Below are 26,554 nucleotides of genomic sequence, written 5' to 3'. Positions count from 1 at the left end.
TTTACTAACGTTCTTCCTGGAGGGAGAAGAAGAGGGAGGAATTTAGCTTTCCATTCCATTAAAGAAATAAACATACAAGGCATGGCATGATAATAACCAGTAAGATATCATTACAAGCGAGCTTGTCTGAAACACCCTTCTATCCCAAGTCAGTCATTCATACATACAGGTTAAATAACTCCAAACATAAGTTCGTCTGATAATCTTGGCTGCCACTATAAGATACAAAGTAAATGAAGCAACACTGGGTTCGAAAGTGGCCATGGGATCAAGTTCAGCAAACAAGGAGTAGAAGCATTAGTGGTAGTAAGCATTCTGCCATTGAGATTCAAAACTTGATCATACGAAAATTGTATGAGAGATGGTCAAGCTGGGCCTTGAATAAACTAACAAAAGAAAATCTGAATTTCGATCCAGAATCGACTGGGAGAGAGTTAGCAATGTCACCTGGCATATTCTTAACCTGGAGAAACACGGTATTTCCAATTTCTCTCCTCATAGCTTCGACTACCTTCATATCGATATTCATGGCAAGATTTCCTGAATAAGCATCCCTGACATAGAATACATTGATCGCTTTACCCCCTCTGGTTGTCACATCTGCTCTTGTTACTGAGAGACCATTTTCACGAAACATGCGAGTGACATCCGAAAGAAGGAATACTCTATTGCTTGCACACAGCTCAAGACTCAAGCCCTGTTCAGCAGGAGCTAGAGGTTATTAGATTCAGCAGCAGAAGCAGAGATTTAGATCTTCAGATCAACATCTTGTTGAGCAATTGCAGCCTCCAAGCACTTGACAACTCTGTGTTTCTCATCTTCTGTGTCTAGGGTACAACCATCTGTATGCCGAATGTAATATTCCTGTAAGTGAATTTTTTTTTATTTAATTAGAATTTATTTTTTTGGGTTAAGAAAGATGAGAAGATGAGTTTTGAACTAGTAACGTTAATATTAAGAAATGCCTTAACAGCACACCTAATCACAACATATACAAATCACAATATATACCCACTAGCCCAATCAGAAAGACTAAACACATTATTGCCACACATTAATTAAGGAAATGTTTATGTGTTCAGTTCTTGAGGGAAAACAATTTTGGGAGGGTCAAACACCTTTCTTCACATACAAAAGGAAACTAAGATTTGAATCTAAATAGTTTGCATGCTGGCTACCATCTCAATCACTAAGCCACAACCTGATGGAAGAAAATGCATATATTTTTACCTCTTTAACTTACCTGCAATGCATAAGGTAAATTACAAGTGATTGAAGCATGAAAGACAACATACTACATGTCTGTCAAAGTGAAAACTGTATTAAACAACAAATTTGGCGTGTCTCTACATTGGATATTAACCACAGAATAGCCTTTTTCATTGCAGTTTTAGATGGTAATGACAGCCTTCTTGTTTTCATCCAACAAAGTGGGGTCTGAGGAATCAGAAGAACACTCATAGTCCCTGTCAGCAAGCCTCAGCTGGTGTAGATGCCTCTCTCGGTGAGTTAAGCCCATGGAAAAATCTGTCTTGACTCCTTTGGTGCCATTGTCATTCCCTTTAAGCATGTTTGAAAGTCGTTCCTTAATGGTAGACATACCAACTTCATCCTCTATAGGCCGGTTTGATAATTCATCAGTTACATATAAAACACATGCTACTCTCATATTATGGATCCAAGATTCTGCTGCTACTACATTGCAACCAAAGCTTGTAAGCACTGCAGAAATTTTTGAAAGAAGACCAGGGCGATCTGTCCCAGCCAATTCTATTGCTGCATATTCTCCAATGGATTGTACACCTACAATCCTACCTAAACAAGTCTTCACCTCTCTACTGGAAGTGACACGCTTTGTTCCCAAGGACTGCAGCACGAAAATCAACAAATATTAAGGAGTATATTATCATAAACAATTCCAACAAATCCAATATACCAACAATCTGCACAACATCCTCTTGTTAAAATAAGTTAGTTTCCAACGTCAAGCTAAAGCTACCTGCTGTATGTATTCAATGATGCTTTCATCTGTAAGTTTATCCCCTAGTTGGTCTGTCACATGAAACACTGTAACACAAAAGTAAAACTTGAATCATTCAATCAAAGAATTGGCTGAGTCCCCTGCAATGTCCACATAGCAGCATTTGCAGAGATGAAAAGGGAAATGTTCAATGATAGATCTAAAGGAGCGAGCTTACCATCCATAAACCATCCACCACCTGAGGAAATATATTCTTTCGAAATGGTTAGATCTAGATCAGTCAAAAGTTGGACCACTTCAAGAAGTATGCCATGCTTGTTCCTACTATCCACCTGCACAGAGATCATCCACAACCCCAACTACTGAGAGAGAAGCACATCATCATGACAAAATTACTAATAGCCTGCAGTTGCACAAGATTTTCTTCAGCCTTGGGCTGAAGCTAACAATCCTTCCATCCCCATGAGGACAAGGATAGGTGGGAGGGGTTTCTTACCATGATTGGAAATAGCCATTGTAACGCTAGCAATGCCTTGCCATGGCAATGACCTCCATGATCTAGTTAACCAGCACAATAATGAACTCGAAAGAAATTTCAAATGTGAAGATTAGACGGAAACGCCAAGAGAAGGAAATTTCAAATATGAAGATCAGGCGCAAACCCGAATAGAGAAGAAACATTTTTTGAAGTTTAAAAAGAAAAAAAAGGAAACTCACCCATAAACCTACAAATGGAAGACCCTGGTGAAGCAATGAAAATCCCTTAGCTGAAAAGGGGATCTCTTTCGAAACCAATTTATCAATAAGAATGAGCAGAAACCCTGACGATGGTTATTACCTCTATTGAACTACCATAATCTCCATTGTTGGATCAATCAAGGGATAAATGTACCATGCAGATAGAATGAGTGCAGAGATTTTTACAAGATCTGGATTTCATTCTAAAAAGGTGCGCAAATGGCGGTGTTTTCCCTGCTTCCCGTGGGTCTTTACCCTAACCATGCCTCGACAATCATGAGTCATCATCTTGCAGCAAAGAAGGGATTCCCTCACTCCCATTCGCAACACTCCTCATCCTGCAGCAAAAAAAACGTATTCCCTCTCTGCCCTCCGCGACCCTCCTCATCCTCCCGCAGCAAAGAAAAACACAACAGACGAGGCTGGTAGGTAACATAATTAATTAATTTTTAATTAAACAATTTTATTTTAAAAGTTTTTTAATTAAATCAGACGACATACCATTGTTGAATCGTCTAACAATGCATCTGACGGTTAGGATTAGGACAGAAAGGAAATTAGGGGAGTTGATTTCAGAGGGAAATGCCTTACGATGCAATTATTAACTTAATTTATTTTATTGTAATATTTAATGTTGTTTTAATTCTATTTAATATTAAATAATTTAAATAATAATTTTTACAGAATAATTTGTTTTAATTCTATTTGAATACAAAAAATAATTTTTACATTATATTAGCCAATATAAGAATAAACTCTTATTAAATTGTTAAGTTAATAATTTAACTATTAAGATTAATGATAATTTTAAACATTTTTTATCAACTCTTTAGAGAAAACTACTTAAAATTTCATGAGAGAACTACTTTAAATTTATATATTGGAAATTTACCAAAAATTTACTCAATAGAAATTTACTAAAAAAAATTCAAGAAATATGTTAGAAGGAGACATGGAGCACATCTACATTGTCAACCCATATGAGCAAGGCATGAACTACCACTCCTCTTTAAATATAAATTATGAGGCACAATTTCAACCTTGGTATGCACCTCACCTTGGTCCATCCCCACTACATGGTATTATCCTCCCCTTTGTTTCATTCCCCGTGTTCATCCATATCAACACTCATCTCCTCATTGGGGCGGTCCATATTTCCCTCAACATTCTCAATATCCTCAATTCCAATATCAATACCATCCACCTCCAATGAAACTACAACCTCAAACACAACCATCTCTAAGACCACTCCCACTCAACTACCTACAAAACCATTTTTTGAACCCAAACAATAAAGTAAATGAGCTAACCTACAATTCCAAAAGTTTAAAATTTCCAGATAGCTCTTGATATAAATGATATTAATTTCAGATTAAGAGGAGCATTGCAAAAAAGAGATTCTCTTGTTGTTGTTGAAGAACAACATTGAGAAGAAGAAGATCTAGAAGGGACAAAAAAATCATGGATCAAATTTGATGGAAAGGAGATATTAGAGTGTGGTATTGAAGAATTTATACTATGTTTATCATTAGATCCTTTATGTGCTCAAGAGACTAATCAACAAGAAGTAGAAGATTTGAATTGCATTGCAGAAAAGGATATAGAAAGTGATCGAGATGAGCAAGTGAACCAAGTACATCACACATATATTGAACACTCATTCCATACAATCGTTAAGCTAGGGCATTACTCTCCTCTTTAGCATTTCTTGATATCATCTCAATCAAAGCAATTGATCTCTCATATTTTGGTGTATATTAAAGCATATCTTTTAAACTATAATATAAGTTTATTTTTCATCTCCTCCATACATGGAACCATTGTAAGTATTCCTGTAACAAGCCTAGTGAAAATTCCATGTAAAAATATATAAATACCATGGATGATGGAACAAGTCTTCCAAGCTCAATGTTGGGAAAGACATCATAGGGGGTGTTCATTTGGTTGTTTATGGCTAAGGAAATTGGAAAAGGAAATGGAAAAGGCATTAAAGAGTCAAAAAGGTAGTTTGGCACATTTATTTATGAAAATAAAGGAAATTAGGAGAAAAGAAAGGTGAAAGGTGAGAGGTTGCATGAGACGAGGAAACTGAAGGAAAATAATGGAAAATGAAGAAAATAGAGGCCTCATTAATAAAAAGGCTTCTAGGGATCACTCAGGAAGGCTTGATCACTTTGGTTTTGGAGCTCTCTCATTATTATCTCTCTCTCTCATTCTCTGAGATACTTAGAGTTTTCTTGGTGCACTCTTGGAGAGTGTGGCATACATGGAGTTTTGGAGCAACAAGGAAAAATAAGAGCAAGAAATCGCAAGAGGGCATCATGATGAGGTTGCATGTATGATTTCTTCACTAATTTTGGCATTCATGGCACATACATGTGCTTTCTTGGTCGTGATTTGTCACTAGAATTGAGGATTTCCTCGGTTGATAGTGGATTTGCCTAGCCTTGCCATTTTCTCGATAGACATGGTGATTGTGAATTTACTTTCATTGTTTTGTTTTAGTTGGTGTTCATGTTTTCATAGCTTGGGTTGAGTTTTTATTCCTAAAATCCTTCCTGAGCATGTGCTCTAGAAGTCGTGTAACCACTTGGGTTGAGTGACTAGTCATGAAAGCCTGGTTGGACAAATGGTCTCGCAACCCTTGGTGGGTTAAGTTACTAGTTGTGAATCCTTGGTTGGACAAACACTCTAGAATCCTTCTATGAGTTGTTTGTTGAGTTACTAGTTCTGGAAGCCTTAGTTGGACAAATTCTCTAGAAGCCCTCAAAGGGTTGGATGGAGACCAATGTGGTGATGGTTTTTGGTGATGTATGACTATGAGGTGGAATCAATATTTGACAGGTTGAGGTGAATTGCTTCTTCAAGGCATCGATGAATTTTGTTTGATGTGTTCTATGATATCTCACATGCATGCTTGGAATATGGCACGGGGGTGAATGACTGAAGAGAGATTTAGCTCAGCCATTCTACGGTCGGGTGGAATGTGGTAGTCCCATCTCTCATTGGTTAATTGCATTCATTAATGAGAAATCCATTCCCTTGATTTCCATGTGTAAAGGTACTAATGTATTTATGGATTTGATGGCTCATACATTTATTGTATTTATGTTTCTATTATGTTGTTTATATGCACATTTTATGACAACAACTATGTATGGCTTTGAGCATGTTTTTACTTTTATGTGAACGGATAATGTGGCTATGACTTAATGGAGGATAATGCAAAAAATGACGTGAGGGAACAATGGTTCCTTGCGATTCTCAGATAAGAATGATATCCCTACACTTAATTATGTTATTTACACCTGTATATTACATGTCGATGATATGTTTGATGAAACACCCGTCATGGCAATAGGGATGTGGTTATGCTCTTGTTTAGTTTATTGATTTTGCATCCTTGTTTCCTTGTATTATTATCAATTTTAAGTGGTCATTCCATTCTGGGCAGTGTCCTAGGATATGGGCCGAAAAAGGTGGATCAAATCTTAGAATGCTAGCAAAAAATAACATTAGTGAAAGAATAACTCTCCCGGACAGTGTCTAGGGAGCGTTATAACATGCCTTGTTAGTGTATGGGGAGCATTATAACTCACCTTGGGAGTGTCTTGCGAGTGTTACTTTTCCCTAAGTTTCTCGAAGAATAGTAGGACCCGAGGGCATGTTGTCTCAATGGCTTGCTTATATCCTAAGGGTTATGTGGATGATGTTGGATGAATTTGTGTGATGTTCCACTGATTCCACTTCCTTAAGGTCATCTAGGAGGCTGAATTTGATCATACTAGCCCCTTGTCTCATGTTTAACCCGATTGGAAGGGTTACTTGGGTGGATGTGGGAGGAAGGTGTTAGAGAGTTGTATGAGAGCATGGTTGCACTCTCCTTGGGCTGTGTGTTGGTCATGCATTCATGTCAATTTCACATGTGTCTCTTTTTTCGTAGTCCAAGTGCTTGTTTCTCTTGCATGGTGTTGATCATGGTTGTAGTGATGTAGCCATGTGAAGGTTGAACGTGTTGTCATGGAGTATGTCTTCATGTGTGTATGGTTGATTATAAACTATTAGGAACGTTAGTGTTCACATGTTATTAAGTGCACAAGATGTGGTTGTTGTTTTTGTTGTTGATGATGTCATGACTTTTGTAGTTAATATGGTCATGCATTCATGACTCGACTCTAGCTAGAATGATGTGTATATGGTTTGGTGCTAACATTTTATATGTCTATAAGGAGTTGTTATGCATATATGATCTTAGTTATATCTATGGATGAATAGTAGGTCACACATGCCTCGTGAATTCATTGTATGCAACTTAAGTCATCCTGGTGATATTGGTTGTTATGATGATAGTGTGTTGGCTGAGATAGAACAAGATATGCTGATCATCATAATGAGGTTGCAACATTGGACTTTGGGGTAAGAGCAGATCGTCATAGATGTAGTGTATGTTTGGCATGCAGGTATGTAAGTCGAGGATTATTATATGCATTAGGGTTATATACATTAGGTTTAGGTACATTTATTTTCATGTTATTGTTGCATTCATGATGGATGTTAGATGATTAGTGTCGTTATGTGCACATGTGTTAGATAGTCATGAATGATAATAACATGTGGTTGTATGCATTTCTTTTGTTGTTTATGTTATATAAATTGATAATTAGGTTATATGTTGTTGATGAGCATGATATATAACTTCTTTTTCTTATATTAACTTGATGATTAGGATTACTTCATTAAGATCTTGATGTCGTTATTTGGATCAGTCATTTGCGTGATGTTTATGTTCATTCCATTGAAGATCTTAATTTTATATGTATATTGTTAACATGGTTTTACCTATGCAGATGATTATGGTTGCGATATTCAAGTATGAGTCGACTTATTGTGTTGCATTTTGTGGTACTAATCTTGACCATTTGTACATATGTGATTGTTATGCATAATGATAATTGTTTATGAGTTAGGACGTGAACATGTTAGTTAGTGATTGTTATGACCAGAATGATCTTATTTACGTTTGGGTTAATATGTTGTGAAGTTATATCATGCTAATCTAGATTGATTGTGCAGAAAATATAGCCTCCCATGAGATACACTAAGGTATGAGCTTGCTTATGTCATCTACCTTGTGCATGATTGTTGATTATGTCATCTATTTTATGTTCGAGTGTATGGTGCCTATTATGTCATCTATTTGGTGTTCAAGTGTTTGGTCCCTATTATGTCGTCTACCTGATTTACCTCACATGGTGTGTTCATAGCTTGTGTGAATGTTTGATTAAATGCATAATATGAGTATGTGTTCCAATGATCTTTTTCTAAGATGACTGTACTAATACATGTGTGTTGAGACAATGCATACGTACTCGAATGTAGTTGATAGTTGTTGCATTATCTATAATGACTATGAGTCGACTATGGATTATGACATGATTGTTAGTCTTGCCAAATGTTGATTGCAAATTGATAGATATTAATGTCTTGATATTTGGAACATGTGGTTGACATGTGTGAGTAGTTGCAGGAAGAATTTTGGTATTAACTTGAGAAGGTAACAATTGATGCATATATATATAACTAATAGTTGGGTAATGTGACAGTACATAGTAAGCCTCGATTACAACAAGGAAAAGGTCAAAGAAAGGAATTGGGAAAGAATTCCTTTGGCTATGTTTGGAAACCCTAATTCCAAATGAATGAGTGCTTTGTACACACGAAGTCTTCTTAACCTAGATTTTGATTGAAATTATGTGGATACATGTTATATTCATGAACATGTACTTGACAGGTATATTAGCTAGTCTTTAGTTACAGGTGGATCCATCAAGGGAATTAGAGTCCCTTGAGAGATGGCATGGATGTGTTCAGTTGCAAGAGAGTGTGCTTGACATAAAAAGATAAGGTAATTGGTGTATTTTTATGTTATATATATAGTAACAATTATGTGTTTATGGAAGTATGATGCAGGGGATTGCATGGAAAAGGAAATTTCCATGAAATCTTAAAGAAGGTTTAGGTTTAGAATTCCTTGGGAACCATGGTGATTGAGTCATGGTGTTTGTTTTCAGCCTTGTGATTATTTTATTTTCATTATTTCCTTATGCTTGATTTGTAGTTTTTTTATGTCTAGTGCATGATCATGCCACTTTGTTGCAGAGTTGTGTTGTTATTATGTTTCATCGTTTTCTTCTTGTTTTTTTGTTGTATTGGATTTTATGTTTTGAGCCTTGGAAATTGTTTGGGGAAAGAGGAAAGTTAATTGAGGTTGAGGACAATTGTGTGTTACCTGACAAGTAATGTGAGATTCAGATGAGGTTTTGTGCATGAGTAAGCAGACCAGAAGGTAAGACTATGACAGTTGGTTGGACTCGCTCAGTCCATTGTGGTAAATTGACAGTGGAAATATAGTCATGAGAAAGGTAACCAAAAAAGGTAAAGTAAATGGATTAAGGTGTCAGTTTCCTTCGCTATGTTGGGAACGATTTTTCTAAATGTTGTGTATGAATAAAGTAATTTCTCTTAACCTTGACCTTGGTATATAGTAATTATGCTATATTCATGACTATGTTAATGTTTATAAATGTAGGTGTGAGTGTATGTCATTTTCTGAAAAGATGGTGATCATTCTATGCTAATGTTTATGTATATGTATGTATGTGTCTATGTATCTATGTCATTGTTTGATAGGGTCATCAGGAATCGTTCTTGTGGAAGAATGATTTCTTATGCAGGAAAATGACACAAAGAGGTTCATGGTCTTATGGGGAATCAATTTGGAAGAGTAGTCATGACAAATATATGAGGTTAGTATCATGTGTTTATGATTTGATATTATGTAATTATATTATGCCTATGTTATGGATGGGTTATACCATGGGATACATCAACAAAATGAAAGAAGAGTGGTTTGTGACATGCTAGGATAAACCTCGATAAGACAATGGAAACAAGGTTTCTTGGTAAGAAAAGTCTGATTTTGGATGTGTGGTATTACTTTGATTCATTTGTTCTATATGTTGTACATTTTGAATCTGTGATAATTGTGTGCATGGAGTATTATGCATATGTAGTGTGTGTACATGTTTTTTATGCAATATATTCTACAGGGTGTTAGTACAAATAATGTATGAATGTTGCATTTTCGATGTTGGCTATGCAGTGTTATGTACATGTGATGCTGCATGCATGTTGTACATGTGGTGGTATGTACATATGGTGTGGTGTGCATGATTTTACAAGTGGTGTTGTGTGCATGTGGTGTTGTGTACATGTTGTACAAGTGGCATTGTGTGAAGGTGCTGCCGTATACATGTCATGCATGTGGTGATGTTTACATGGGGTGTCGCATACATGTCGTGCGCGTGGTACTGTGTACATGTGGTATTGTGTAAAAGTTGTACAATTTTGTAGCATACATATAGAATTGTGTACATGTTGTGAAGGTGGTGTCGTGTACATGTGATATTGTGCACACATTGTGCATGAAGTGCTTGGTACATGTGGTACCAATTTATGTGTGAGATTGAGTGCATGTCATACATGCTATGTTTCAGGCATCTGGTACAATGTATGTGCATTGTGTAGGTGCATGTATTGTGTGGTGCTGTACATCAGGTATAGATGGATTGGCTTGTGTTGTATGTCATATGTAGGTCCATGTATTATGTTGTACCTCGGATGTAGGCGTATGTACTATGTTGTGTTGTACACTGGGTGTAGGTGTATGTGTTCTATCTCAGGTATAGTTGCCTCCACTGCATGATGTTGTCATGTGTGGTTCTATATGTGTAATGCATGCTATGCGTATGTGCATCTCATGGAGGAGAAGGGATTGGGTGTTTCCTAGGTGTGGGAATCAATCTGATGTGTGTACACTAAGAACAAAGGCAGAAGTAAGGATCAATGAAGGATAAGTATCAGTATTGTATTTTAGTTTTAGTATGCATGTGATTTATGATTCTAGTCTATTATGATTACGTGTTATCTATGATTTTGGTTTATTATGGTTACATGTGATCTATGATTTTTATGGTTATGTTTGAGCTAACCTGATGTGATATTTTTATACATGTTGATTTTGTCAAAGATGCTACGTTGACTTGTTGTGACAAGAAGTAAATAGGATTATGAATGTACCTTATTAACGAGCTACCAATGATGTATGACTTGAATTTATTTCATTTTATTTTGAATCTAAAGGAAGTTAAGTGCTTCTTACAAGAAATTATGAACATGCCAAGTTGGGTGATTGAAATCAACTACAAGAATTAGCAGCAACAACGAAATAAAATTGGAACATGTAGCAATATGTTGGTCAAGCACTTCAGGAGTAGGGCCATTGTGCGACAATGGTACCAAATAGTGTCCATTGATTGCCATGAGCATGCTATGACCGGTATGATGTGTTGAGGTAGGTATATGCCTTGGCTTTTGTTTCTTCTAATGCGAGGAAGCCTTGCCAAGGTATGGGCTTCCCGGGATGGGTGTGCCAGTGGAACTTGGAAGGTGAGTGACATCATGGAAGGGGTGATTGGATTCCCAATGGTATGTGTAGCAGAGAAGGGAAGGTCATAGAAGGATTTACTTTTATCATTAGCATTTCCATATGGAATCAGATGCACAATGGGAGTGCGCGCTAGAACAATGAGTCAATAACTATTCGCTAAGAGGACAAGTGAAGCACAATTATAACGTTGGAGATTGGATGCATATTTGACTTTGCAATGGATTTTGGACTTTGTGTGGAGGTGGATCATGGTATTACTTTTAGGGTGTATGCTTGAGCCTTTGGATTTGATCATTGTGGATGCAGGAATCATACTCGTTTACTTTCTGGTTGAGAAAATGTTTATATGTGTATATGTGGTTATTGTAAATATCGGAATGAGCTATGTTATAAAGCTCATGTATGTAGTATGTTGTCATGATTTTGATTTTGAGTAAGTCCTTCAGTTTAAATACTATGAGGAGATTTGTTATAAAGCTCCATGACAAGTATGTTTAGTTTTCGGCAGTCATGTTTGTTATAGGTGTCATTGAACATTGATGATGGTTTTCCACCAAGGGGGAGGGTTCTATAACAACCCTTGTGAAAATTCATGTAAAAATATATAAATACCACGGATGATGGGAAATGTATTCCAAGCTGAATGTTGGGCAAGAAATCCCAGGGGTGGTTCATTTGGTTATTTATGGGTAAGGAAATTGGCAAAGGCAATGGCTAAAGCATTAAAGAGATAAAAAGGTAGTATGGCACATTTATTTATGAAAATAATGGAAATTAGGAGAAAAGGAAGGTGAAATGTAATAGGTTGCATCGCAGAGGGAAATGAAGGAAAATATAGGCCTCATTAATAAAAAGGCTTCTCAGGATCAGTGTGGAAGGTGTGATCAATTAAGTTTTGGAGCTCTCTTGTTATTATCTCTCTATCTCACTCTCTTGGAGACTTAGAGTTTTCTTGGAGTACTCTTGGAGAGTGTGGCATACTTGAAGTTTTGGAGCAAGAAGGAAAAACAAGAGTAGGAAAGAACAAGAGGGCATTGGGATAAGTAAATATATCATATTTTCTTGCAGGTACTGAGTTGCATGTATGATTTTTTCATTAGTTTTTGGATGCATGGCACATGCATGTGGTTTCTTGGTCGTGATCTGTCACTAGCATTAAGGATTTCCTTGGTTGATATTGGATTTTCCTAGCCTTTCGATTTCTTGGGTGGCCATGAGGATTGTAGGTTTACTTTTATTGTTTTGTTTTGGCTGGTTCTGATGTTTCCTTAGCTTGGGTTGAGTTATTAGTCCTTGAAGCCATGTTTGAACAAACACTTTGGAAACCGTGTAACCGCTTGGGTTGAGTTACTAGTTGTGGAAGCCCTAGTTGGAAAAACGATCTCGAAGCCCTTGGTCGGTTGAGTTACTAGTCGTGGAAGCCTTGGTTGGACAAACACTCTAGAAGCTATGTATAAGTTTTGTGTTGAGTTACTAGTTCTGGAAGCCTTGGCTGGAAAAACACTCTAGAAATACTCAAAAGGTTTGATGGAGACCAATATGGTGATGGTTTTTGGTGATGTCCGACAGTGAGGTGGAATCACTATTTGATGGGTTAAGTTGAATTGCATCTAGAAGCCCTCGATGAATTTTGGTTGATGTGTTCTATGAGATCCCACATACATGTTTGGAATATGGCACGGGGTTGAATAGCTGAAGAGAGATTTGGCTCAACCATTCTACGGTCGGGTGGAACATGGTAGTCCCACCTCTCATTGGTTAATTGTATTCATTAATGAGAAATACATTCCCTTGATTTCCATATGTAAAGGTACTGATGTATTTATGGATTTGATGGCTGATATGTTTATTGTATTTATGTTCCTATTATGTTGGTTATATGTACATTTTATGACAAAAACTATGTATGGCTCTCATAATTTTTTTACTTGTATGTGAATGGATAATGTATATATTACTTAATGGAGGTTAATGTAGCAAATGGCATGAGGGAACAATGTTTCATTGCGATTCTCAGATAAGTATGAGATTGCTACACTTAATTGTGTTATTCACACATGTTTGTATATATATATATATATATATATATATATATATATATATATATATATATATATATATATTATATATTTATATTTTAATTTAATTTAATTTTTATTTTTATTTTTATTTTTAATTTTATTTTTAATTTTTTAATTTTTAATTTTTTATTATTTATTTATTTATTTATTTTGTCTGAATCATGACTACTTCTATTAATCAAAAATATTGTAAAAGATGTTACAAACAAGAGAGACAAAAAGAAAAAATCCAGAAATGATAGGACTATCAACCTTGGTTCTGGAGAAGGAGTGAAACAAGCAACAAGCTACAACATATGGCTAGAAGAAAGAAAGTCTGACTTCTACCTAGCATGGGTAGAATCCTCAACATGAAGCTTTTTCCCTTTCCTTTTTTTGACTTCGACCCAACCATCTTGGGTGAATGGGCAATAACAACTTGAATATTGGGGATCTCCACAGGGGGGCCCTCCATTTCTGAATCAGAGGAGGAGGTCAGATCGACGTGTTTCTGGGTGATGGCTATATTGGAGGAATGCATTGGACCATCAGTGGAAGGGACCACAGAATGAGGGGCTTGATCCAGATCTGCATTGCTACCTTCATCTTCAAAGCTAGAGGAACCAAAATCCATGACTGGAGGTGGAGAGCAAGGAGCCCAACGTTTGGACTTGGGCTTGGAGAGGTTATCCTTAAACTTTTTTGCCGGGAGAGATGGGCAGGAGTTCTGCAGATGCCCTGATTGGTGGCAATGGCGGCAATGGAATGCAGTATTTTCGTAATCCAGTGTCTAGGTCCACAAAAAGTCGTTTATCTTGAGATTGATTTGGTTTGGAAGTCCTTTGCTCAAATCTAACTCCGCACATATTCTAGCATATGTGTAGAGACCCTTATTTTCCCACCAGAAATCTCCCATTAAGAAACTACCCAAGGTGTTGCCTATAGCTTTATAGACTGCACTATGCCATAAGTGGGCATGTAAGTTTGGAAGCCTAATCGATACAGGTGTCCTCGTAATGACAGCGGTTGCTGGATCAAAATCTCGAAACCAAGGAGTCAAGAAGAGCCATGCAGTTCCCACGAACCAAGGGCCTTCTTCTAAAGCCTTTTCATAATGCTTACTGTCATTAAATAGAACAATGAAGTATCCTTTTGAATAGAAACTGATCTTACAATGATGAGTCCAGTTTGCATGAATCCATGCATAGAGATCTTGAGATCGTGGCCAAATTCCATTCAATCTGCAAATGATGGCTCCTTCTGCAAATTCTTGAAGTTGGATTGAAAGACCTTCACGGGTGATTTCAAGAAAGGGAACTTCCTCTATCTTGTCAACCAAAAAAGGCTTAGGTTTAAGGGATTCTAGGCATTTGGGGTTTTCAAAATGAACTGCATCTTTGTAAGAGAAAGGAGGAGTAGAGGATGACTGTCTTACTGCACCTCCTCTCAAACGAAGGGTTAATACCAAAGATTTTTTTCTGGTAATGCTGTAAGAAGAGAGGGGAAGAAGTTCTTCAAGTTGTTTACCTTGAAAGAGAAGTCTTTGAAGGCTTGAAGGGATCCCAATCTGCTGTTCTACATCCAGTTTGAGATCCAGCACTAGATCTGAAAAACTGACCCATTGCAGGATGGTTCTGCCTATAGGCTGAGAAATTTGGATCTGAAAGGAGTCAAAGAAGTGCCTAGACATAGTGCCAGGGCCTCTTGTGCTTCTGAGAGAAAATCTACCATGGCGAAGAAAGGGAGGGGAATTCTCCTCTGCAGACATATCTGGCGAGTTTGAGATACAGATCCGTTGGTCCACCCGCAAAGGGAGAGAACGGTCGTTAATATTGCTTGTTCCATCAAGCACAAACCCATGGTGAACAACAGGGCAGATCTATGCCTCTGTGATTTCTTGAATGTCGACATCTGGTGCCATCGCCTTATTGAAATCCACTCTGCCATCGTCACAGTTGATATACACAATGCCATCGGAAGAGGTGTGCAACCTTCCTGCCAACGGGTAGAAGTGTACAAGCACTTTTGAGAGGATTTTCTTCAGGAGCTCCATCACTGAAATGAAGTGCCGGTTGGCGAGGATCAAATATAGAAGTTTGAGTTTTGTCACAACCACAACAATCAGGTCCACCATTCAGATCTATTAGATCCACAATTCAGATCTATCGGATCTGCCATTTAAATATATTATATCTGCCATTTAGATCTAGCAGGTTGGTTTCTGTAGCAGTCGCAACAATCAGATCCGCCATTCAGATCTAGCAACATGGGTTCAATCACTACCACATTCCTACTCATACTCTATAGTTGAGGGTTTCGCTGACAGATTTCGCTATTTGTGTGGCTCCTATACTTAGGCGTGCTTCTCACAGGACATTGGGCATAATTTACTTTTCTAGAAGTCAGCTACTACAATATTCCTAAGCGAGGAGTAAAACTCCTTTCAGAGTAAAAAAAAAAAAGGAAAGCCTGAGACACTCCCGGGACACTTATAGGAGACTTAGCCCATAAGAATTAGGTCGACGGGCTGACCAAGGTCATACCATTCACTGTCACCGTCAAAATTTCAAGTGGTCCCAACTTTTTTTTCACAGTAACAGCAAGTGCACCTGATCTGTGCATTGTACAAACCAAAGCTCAAGCTATGGCTAATGAGAAGATAGACACCCTTGAACAAAAGTTGGAGGCATTAACAAATCAGATCCAGTTCTTATATGACACAATCACGAAGGGCAAGTTGGGGGAACAATTGGAGGCTGTTATGAAACCAGCTCAAGAAAAGATAGAAAAGATAGGTCAACACCTTAGAATTCAACCTCTTCAAGGGGGCAACCTCCTTTACATTACAGAAATGAACAATTCTTGGATTATTCAAATGACAAAACCTCCTTTCTATATATAGGAGTCTAAGGAGTCACAATATAATCCAGCCGACCTAACAATAATAATATAAAGCCACAAAAATAAAAATAGAGGGATTCTATGGGGAACAGTAATAACAATACGGGGGCAATAGGGGCACAAAAATATTAATAAGGGGTATAACTACAATAGTAATGGGGTAATCACTAGTATTATAGGGACTCAACATGCCCCTCTCCTTCAAAAAAGTGTTGTCCTCAATGCTTGAGTAGTTCTGCATACTTCTACATAAAATTCTCATCCTCCCATGTGGAATCTTCAGCGGATAAGTTCTTCCACTTGATACGATACTTTGAAATTGAACGATTTCGTAGCTTTCGAGTTCTTGTTTCTGTGACTACTTTCGGTTCCAATATAATTTTTCCTTCCTCATCAAGTTCTAGCAATATTGTTTGAACTGGGAGCTTGTCGCCTATAACCTTCTTTAAACATGAAACATGGAAAACTGGGTGCAATCGAGAAGCTGCAGGAAGCTCCAATTTGTATGCCATAGTACCAATCTTTTGCAACACCTTGTATGAACCATAATACTTTGGTGATAATTTATTATCCTTCTTAGTTTACTTGAGGGAAATTTTCTTATATGGTTGTAGCCGTAGGAATACCCAATCACCTGCATCAAAACTTCTTTTACTGCGATGTTGATCTCCCTGTTGTTTCATTCTATTTTGTGCCAACACGAGGTTATCCTTTAAGAGTTGGAGGACTTGTTGTTGATGTTCGATGTGATGTTCCACTGCCTGAACCTTAGAATTTTCTCTTAAATATGATGTGATAGATGGTTGTTGATACCCATAAAGTGCCATAAATGGGGTCATTTTTGTTGCTGTATGGAAGGAAGTGTTATACCACCATTCAACCAGAGGCAACCATTTGACCCATTGTGTCTGTTTATCAGATACAAAGCAATGAAGATATCCTTCCAAACATTTGTTTACTATCTCAGTTTGCCCATCAGATTGAGGATGATAAGAAGAGCTATGAGCTACAATCCCTGGGTACAATAGCTTAAAATTTTAAAGAACTTCTCATCAAATTTTCTACGTAAGGAAAGGAAGTTGAAATAAGGGGTATAACTACAATAGTAATGGGGTAATCACTAGTATTATAGGGACCCAACAGAGGCATATGATTTTAATGAAAACCTTGAGGGTGAGTCTAGCCATTCTCTTCAATTCTATGGAAACCACCAACAGTCCCAGCCTTGACCACCCAAGCTAGACATATATAAATTTGATGGCTCTCATCTAGCCATATGGCTAGCACAAATGGAGCAATATTTGACATTGAATCACATCAAATATGATGTGACTAAGCTAAGTGTGGGAATTTTGTACTTGGACCAAGAAAGATGGAAATGGTGGCAGTGGCATCAACGCTACTATGCAAGGCCAATGACTTGGCAGATATTCTAAAAATAACTTTCTGATCGCTTTGACCATGAATCTAACTTTTTGGGTCGTCTTACTAAGCTCCAATAGGCAGGCATAGTGCAAGAATATATTAAATCCTTTGAAGCATTAGCCTTCCGCACAAGAGGTTTAGCAGTTGAATTCTACTTGGAATGTTTTATCAGTGGTCTCAAAGATACCATACAAGCCAACGTTTGAATGCACCACCCAGTCTCATGGCTAGTAGCTTGCAAGATAGCTCAGGAAGTAGAATGCACGTTAGTAGCGTACTTGAATCATCCAAATTTCATAACCAAGGGACCCCCACCCAGGCTTAGAGCACTACCCAAACACTTAAGGTTCAAAAGGTATCACCAGTGGAAATGGTGGAAGGAAGAAAACAAGGATTATGTTACTACTGTGATGAGAAATACTCCCCAGGACATAAATGCAGGGAACCCAAATTCTTTCAAATTGATGCTACTGAACAGAGTTCATCTAAGGAAGCCCCACCATTTGAGGGACCAACGGAGGGAGATGAGGACAACCAACCGAACAATGAGCTCCCAACTACACCTGAAGAACCAGTGATCTCGCTTCATGATTTGACAGGAATTTCTTCTCCCCAAACTATCAAAATTAGAGGTTGTATTAAGCATCGCCCTGTAATGTCTTGATTGATAGTGGCAATACGCATAAATTTATCCATCAAAGAGTCACCAAAGTAGTGAACTGTGTTGTCAAAGAAGTCTCTAATTTCTAGGTCTGGATTGCTAATGGGGGGACAATGAAATGTGAAGGCCACTGTAGAAATGTCAAACTTCAAATGGGGTCTTATCACCTAAAGACCCACATGTTTGCCATCAACATGGGTGGGTGTGACATTGTCTTGGGTGCTGAATGGTTCCGCACACTTGGCCCAATGATAATGGATTTCTAGGAGTTATATATGAGCCTTAAGCAGAATGACCACATGCATACCCTTTGCGGACTCCAGGCAGGTGCTCCTTTTATCATCAGCTTGCATAGGATGGAAAAATTGTTAAAAAGGGCCACCATGGAGTTATAACCCAATTTAATGCCATCCAGGCCTTCGAACCCACTTCTCTTCATATTCATCCTGAGATGCAATAGGTCTTAAACAACCATCTGCAGGTCTTTGACAAGCCTCATAAGCTTCCACCCTCAAGAGGGAACATGATTATAGCATTGCTTTGGTCCCAGGTGCACAACCACCAAATGTGTGCCCATATATATATCCTTTCGCCCAAAAGAATGAAATTGAAAAAATCATCAAGGAACTCCTGGAAGTCGGTGTCATTCATCCTAGCATTAGTCCTTATTCATCGCCTGTGGTCATGGTGCTCAAGAAATATGGGGAATGACGTATGTGTCTAGACTTTAGGGCCCTCGACAAGCTGATGGTCAAAGATAAATTTCCCATCCTGGTTGTTTATGATTTCCTGGATGAAGTAAATGGGGTTCAATTGTTTACTAAGCTCAACCTTCACTCGAGCTATCACCAAATTTGCAAGAAAGAAGTAGACATTCCAAAGACTGCTTTCCGAACTCATGAAGGCCATTATGAATTCTTGGTCATGAAATTTGGTCTCTATAATGCCCCATCCACTTTTTAGAGCCTCATGAATCACCTGCTCAAACCATATCTCAAAAAATTTGTCCTCGTTTTCTTTGATGACATCCTCATATACAACCTCACCTAGGAAAAACATCTTCATCATGTAGATCTGCTCTTGCAACTGCTCCAGAAGCATAAATTATTTGTCAAATTGTCCAAGTTCTCTTTTGGCATGGAAGAAGTTTAGTATCTGGGCCATATTGTGGGGCATGAAGGTCTGAGGGTGGATCTCGAAAAGTTCCAAGCAATGTAGGATTAGCCTCAACGAAATACCTTGAAGAGTTTGAGAGGATTTTTGGGTCTCACCGGCCACTATCGTAAATTTGTTCGCAATTATGGTCGCATTGCTAGACCCCTCACTCACCTTCTCAGAAAAACTAATTCCTCTTGAATGATGAAGCACAATAGGTGTTTATAACTCTCAAACATGCCATCTGTTCCACTCCTGTTCCCTGATAAGGGAGTTTCTCCAATGTGGATTACATATTTGGGCCCTAGGTCAATAGTGGGGAGGACACTTCATTGGTTCCATCAAATGATAATGAGTGCATGGAAAATCTTCATCAACACAAGGATAGATCCTTAATATTAAGTGTTAATATATCTCCTACAAAGAACTCTCATACACAAATGCTTCTCCTTCAACGAGAGAAAGAAATGACTTCTCACAAATGTGGCATAAATGGGCACTCTCACATAAGTGGAAACAAGTCCTCCTAAATCAACTAGTCAGATTCAAATCATACTCATCATAATCATAATCACTTCGAAATTTTGAGACTAACGACTGTAAACATGACTACTTTCTGGAATAGTGTGAGAATGGACCTCTTTCATCACCATGTCATCTTGGTTTTCATGCAACTACTAAAATTATAAATTTCCAGCAAAGATTCAAATCTCTTTATTGTACTACAACATATAGAGATCACTAGAAGTTGTAACATGTAGCCACATCCTCCTACATTTACCAACTCTCACTTGCTTTCCAAGGGTAAAAATGAGTTGATGGTCGATATGATAAGACTCAACCTCCTATATGAACTTAAAGAAATGGAGTCAACAAACCAAGACCTTACAGACCTCCCTCAGGTGCTACAGGACCCCCATAATCTCATCCACCAATCCAAGTGACCAACTCCTAAGTGAACCTAGCCTTTCAATTAGTTAAACCCCTAGTCACTTCCATGGAAAGGCATGCATGTCACTAAAATCCTCCAGTCAATTCCAGAATGATTTCAAGGGAGAGACTGAATTTTTTTCGGGTATTTTTTGTGCTTGAGACTATGAGATTTAAGCCACTTTTTCAGGGCTAGTTTCCAAACCACTGCCCAAAAAATGATGAGAATTTCCAAGACAATAAATGACACCAAGACAAAGACTCTAACATAAGGCTTCATCAAGGAATTGACCCAACCAAGCCCAACCATGACAGTCATTTCGTGAAACACATGATGAACATGCAATCTACAGGTCATGAGTGCAAGTTTGAACATAAGGGACTGAAAAATTATCTCAGGTTTAACAAGAAGGGTCACTTCCTTCTCACATTATCTGTTATAACACCAACTACGTCTTGCATTCATTATTAATTCATTTATAAGTAAGTACATGAAAATAGAAATTACTAAGAATTGTCATATAACCATGCTTATAATGAGCATATTACGAGATAAATAACCATAAGAGAAAAGCCTTTAAAGGCACATAATAACCAGTACATTTCCCTACCAAAAGCAAGAGAAACTTATATTTTATTAACCCGTTGATGCCTCAAAATTCGTTGCACCATCAAGACGAAAAATCACCCGGTGGGGACCTTGAAGCAGTTCCTTTTCCATTAGGAATAGTGGCTTTGACTGGTTTAACTAGGTCCAGTTACATTTTCCAAATTGCTATTAGTTTTACAATATATCATTAGCTACCAATATCTAGGGACATGAGATCAATTCTTCTTGCTGATTAGGCAAGAAGAATGACCCTTAAGTTATTTTTGTGGAACAACCAAACCAATCCAAGTTTTGCCTCTTTAAAAAGAGGGCTTCTAAAATGTAAAACCTATGATAATAGATATAAGACTAAGTCTACAATGCAATTAATCTAACCTATCTTGATTGGAGGAAAGGGTAAACATTCTCTCAATCGAGAGCCAACATAAATTAATGGGAAAATAAGATTTAAAGAATTAGAATTAAGATGGATGAATTATATCAAGGAGATAACTCACAAGAAATGATTCCTCATTAACGCAAATACTAAGAATTAAAAAGTTAGTAAATAGTTATATATGTTCCTATTGAAAATATATACAATTCCTTATTTGTCATATGCATACGAACTACAAATATTCATGATGAATTACCGAATTAGTTGAAATAAGACATCATGTATGCGAGCAAACAATTATTATCGTAAATTGGAAGATATCTTGTTGATCTAAGATTATAACTATATATTCCTATGAAAACTTTAGCTCTCATATTATATCTAAAGTTAAGCCTTTGGAATAGTCTAAGCAAACTTTTAAATGAATTAACCCTAAAGATTCAACAACAGTGCATGAATCCATTTATTAACTCATACATTCAAAACATAAATATAAATACTAAAATAATAATTTATTTCAGTTAAATCCTGCAAATAATAGTGTTAAACATCATTAACTGAAATTATCCTTTATTAATAAATGAAATCAAATTAGAGATCCTCCCAAAATGGCAATAGTACACAATCCTTTGGAATTTGTAATTGCTCTCTGCTTGCAGAAAATGTCTCCTCCTTTCAGCACTAGTGCATGATAAACAAGAGCTTCTCCACCAACAAATATAACCTACAATTATAGTACTACAAGATTCTCTCTAAAGATTTAGGACCTATCATTCTATTTAAAAAAACTCAGAAGTACAATACTGCAAGCCTCCAAGGGTTTTTCTTTCGAAATATGGACCTTTAGTTCTTATAACAAGCGAGCTTAAATAGAAGAAAAACAACTAAATCTATTGTGCAGAGCATTGTGGGCCTTTAAACAAATCCCTTCAATAATGCTTAAAGGAAAACACTTTTTTTGTTAGGAATTTCTAGATGTGATTTCCTCTCTTTATCAACTTTGATTGTTCCATTGGATTATCTCGATGCTTCTCTGTTTTTTTGAACTGAATTTCCACTTATTAGCATAGCGGTCCTCTTTTGTCATGAACAAATCTATGGTTTCTCTATTTCATCAAGTCAGCCTTCTTTTTCTGAATTGAACAATCACTTATCTGTAACACTGTGATCTTCTATTATGTTTCGTGAAAACTGAAAAACAAAAACTTATAAGCTAAAAATAAATGAGGCTCACAAGAAAGTTTATTTTGGAATAAATGACATTTGTAAAAAATTAGGCTTAAAACTTGGAGAATAACAATCAAAGTCATAAACACTGTGAAGGAGATATAGGAGTAAGCCTTTAATTTTATTTGAAATATCACAATTATGGTAGAGAAAATGGAAGAGGAATATGGTGGAGTTATATCACAATGAGCTATAGGAGCAGAGACAAAGGAATGAGCATGAAGTGGAAAGAAGCGTAAGGCATGTGGTTGTTTAATTAAATCATAATCGCATAAACATATAGAAACATAATAATCGCAATCACAATTAAATTGTAATCAGAAATAACAATTTTCTATGAAGCCTTATGAAATGGGCCTTTTGAATTTTTATGATTGTGATATGGAGGGTGACATCATGAATGATGTCATGCTGATGTCATGAGGGTAATTGCAATCGTAAATTGACTGAGGTGAAGGATTTGTTATAAGCTGTGTCCCTTTGAAACTTGTGATTTAGAAGTCTCATGGTGACATGGTGGTGACATCATGACTGACGTCATGATGTGACGTGGCAGGTGACATGGAGATGATGTTGTATCTGACGTCGAGTATAACATCACAAATGACATCAGGGATGATGTGGCATAGATGACTCTTAATTTCAAATCATAATCACATTTGGAGGGAGTCTTTGGAATATGAAGCATGGCTAATAGAACTACAATAGCAACAAACGTGAGATTTTTATCAATCACAATTCAGCATCCCATTCGGTCCAGCTATATCCCAAATCACAATTTTTATCAGCACGAGGGAGGAGGCATGACCCTTGCAACTTGGGATTGCACGAACACGGGGATTTATGGACTGTAGTGTATATCCTCGCAGGTCCGGCTATACAACATATCACAATTAGTTAAGGCTAAGACTTAAGTTCTGCGATCATTGTGATCTCCGGATGCAAGGGATAATAAAATTACATCAAGTTGACCGTCGAGTCTAGGGTGATATCGCAATCACAATGGAGTTGTTGAGGGACCTTTCCCTTATGTAACTTTTGTGATGCAGGGAAGCGATGAGGAATAAGACTTTGATTATCCATATTTTTCGTTAATAACCCCTATTGTTTAATACTTAAGGTTTTTTAAGGCCTAAGTATAGTTTTGGTTTTGGGGGCTATTAAAATTTGTTTTTTTAATTTCATGGAAATGATTTTGATAATCAAGGTCTAATACTTGGGTTTTAGTTAAAGAGCCTAAGTATTAAACTTTGGTTATAGGACTTTATTAACAATTTTTATATCGATTTTCTATTTTTTAATATTTTGTTTTTTAAAGAAATAAAATAAAAGCCTTTTTAAAACTAAAGGGTCCCTATTTTAGTATAATAATTTCATAGGAAATTTATAATATATTAAAATGGGGGTCGTTGAAGAGTACAAAAATTTGCGATTCACTAGAAGAACCATTTATCTCTCATGAATGAAAATTAAGTTTCAAAAATTAAGTAAAAATAATTCACGAAGGGGAAACTATTTTTTGAAACATTAGATCAATAAAATCACCCTTATAATAGAAAATCATTAAATTTCAATTTCTTAAAAACCTCCCATAATTTGAAATACCTATTTATCCATATGAGTCATTAATTAGTTCTAAAGATAAAGCAGGGGGCCTTTTACAACTTAGCTTTTTTAATGTAGTCATTTGTCACACTTAAAGCCTTATAACCATTAATGATTCAATATTCCATCTAATTAAGAGTGAAAAATTTAGAGGTAAATTCATAAAAAAAAATTATGTTTTTATATTTTTAACAATAAAAGCCATTATCCTCATTTGGTGGTGAGATAATGACAATGTCATTCACTGGTATTAAATAAACTAAACAAAATGGCTCGTGATGAGACCCTTATCTTACGATTGAAACAACCATAAGCCATTACCCTCATTTGGTATTCAATATTGGTAATGTCAGTTTTATTATTCCCCATGATCATGGTAAGCAAGCTCATGATGAGACCCCTTATCTTTTAGATTTATTATATCTTTTCAATTACGCTCTAAAAATTACATTTGTTTTTGTAAGCTAGGGAGAGACCTTCTTTTTCTATTAATTCGAATTGAAACCACTACATAATCGTGGTGACCTCAACCCGCCCCGAGGGGAAACCAGGTTTATTGGCCACCTTAAGTTTTTAATGGCCATCCAAAAATAAAAAGTCTTGATTCTGTCTGTCCATGCTTTATAAACTAAACATTCATAGAGATTATCATAGTTTCTTGTCTGCATTCTGTATTACAAAAAGAAGCTACAGTTAACTAACTATAATTCAAAAAGATTTTTAAAAACCTCTAATTAACATGTCTTCATCTGCTGGTCCGTTGTGCCTGCCTGCTGCTCCATCTCTTTCTTGATACCGGGACTGCTGGTTTTTAACTGCTGCTGTATTTCTTCCATCTTCTTATCCTGCATTAACAAGGTGTTTTGAATGTTCCGTAACTCCTTCTTCAGATTTGGAATTCCCTGAGATAATTCAGCCATTTCCATGGCTACTTGTTCCATTGCCTTAGCTAGTAGTCTCTTCATTATCCAGTAGACATGAAGGGTCTGCTTATATAATGTCATGCGTCCTCGCGTGTTGCCTGGATCCGGGAGGAGATATTCCCAGTCTTCCAATTCTGAGTCTGATTGACCCTGAATTGCCTCCTCTTCTTGCTGCTGAATAATCTTTCTGATATTTTGGTTAGTGTTTTCACAGTAGGCCCATTCGGCGAACTAGACTTTCTTCCCTATGGATTTCCTTGTTTTCCTAACTGATCCTGTTGCGCGTTCTTCCCTGTTTCCAGCCCCTCCTTTTCCCCCTCTTCTGCATTGCCCGCGTCTCCCTCCTGCGCCTCCCCTTCTCCTATAACTTCCTCTGCCTCTCCTTCTTTTCTCTCCTGATGGGCTTCCGAATACCCCTTCTCCTTCTTGTTCCTGGTTACCCCGGGCAGCTTCTTCCCTGCTACCCTGGACATTAAACCTCCCTGCCTCTGCCAACCGGCTTGTCCATACGCGCCTTGGTTCTCCTTCCTCTCCGTCCGAGTCAAACATTTCAACATCCTCCTCTGAGTCGTCTTGAACCGTGAGGATTTCCTTAGCTGTGGCTTCTTCCATTATTCCTTTCCCTTTTTTTCTTTGTCTCCTCGACCTCAGTTTCCTCCTTCTTCATCACTCCTCATCCATCTCCTCGTAGCCATTCTTTTCTCCTCTGCCGTGTTGGCTCTTCATTTTTTCGACCTCCTTTGCACTGTTGTTCTCCCTTCCAGGTCCCTGGCCTCCTTGTTTCTTCGCTCTGTCTTCGACACTTCAATACGAATTTGCCTCAACCGGCTGCATGAACCTTTCTTATGCCGCCATCTCCTCCACCTACTTTCTATTTTATTTACCTTCTTCTTTTTCCGCTTATTGTCTACCTCCCTACTCACCTCTCTTCACCTTCTCTCCGTACTGTCATACTCTTGTCCAATCTCTGACATCCTGACAGTTCCATCCTCCTCCGTCGTAATTCTATCATCCGCTTGCCTTGAGATGATATCCCTTGCGGTGATCCACTTGTCCTTGATCATCATTACCTGAAACTCTCTTGCTCTGTCGTGCTCCCTTACCTGCTCTGCATTTATTATCCTATACGCCGCCATTAACATCCCGATCGGGAGTCGCTTGTTGTCATCTTTATCTGGTTGCAAATTCATTATGGTCTTGGGTGATTATGTTTTTAAGCTCTGCCCATCTTGGGTTATTCTCTATTGTAGTCCAGCTGTTGTCCATTCTTCTATCCGAATCCTTACTCCCCCAGTTAGCCAAAAGGTCTGCTGCCTTGTTTCCTTTTCGTCTAACGTGGTTAATAATTTTGTATTCTATTCTCTTTAGTAATTCTGCCACATCTTGGATAATCCCAGTTGTCCTCCAGCTCATGGCAACCTGCTCCCAGCTCCTCCCATCATTTAGTTTACGG

General features: G+C 37.4%; 1 pseudogene; it reads right to left on the bottom strand.

The window, feature by feature from the left end:
• Positions 1 to 328: 328 nt before the first annotated feature.
• On the bottom strand, positions 329 to 25,713 carry LOC149259172 (ACT domain-containing protein ACR3-like; annotated as a pseudogene).
• Positions 25,714 to 26,554: the final 841 nt, after the last annotated feature.

The sequence above is a fragment of the Pinus tabuliformis genome, chromosome 6, assembly GCF_031772625.1.
Source record: "Pinus tabuliformis cultivar Carrire ecotype Pingquan chromosome 6, CPIR1, whole genome shotgun sequence".
NCBI lineage: Eukaryota > Viridiplantae > Streptophyta > Pinopsida > Pinales > Pinaceae > Pinus > Pinus tabuliformis.
This window is presented reverse-complemented; position numbering and strand designations above follow the sequence as displayed.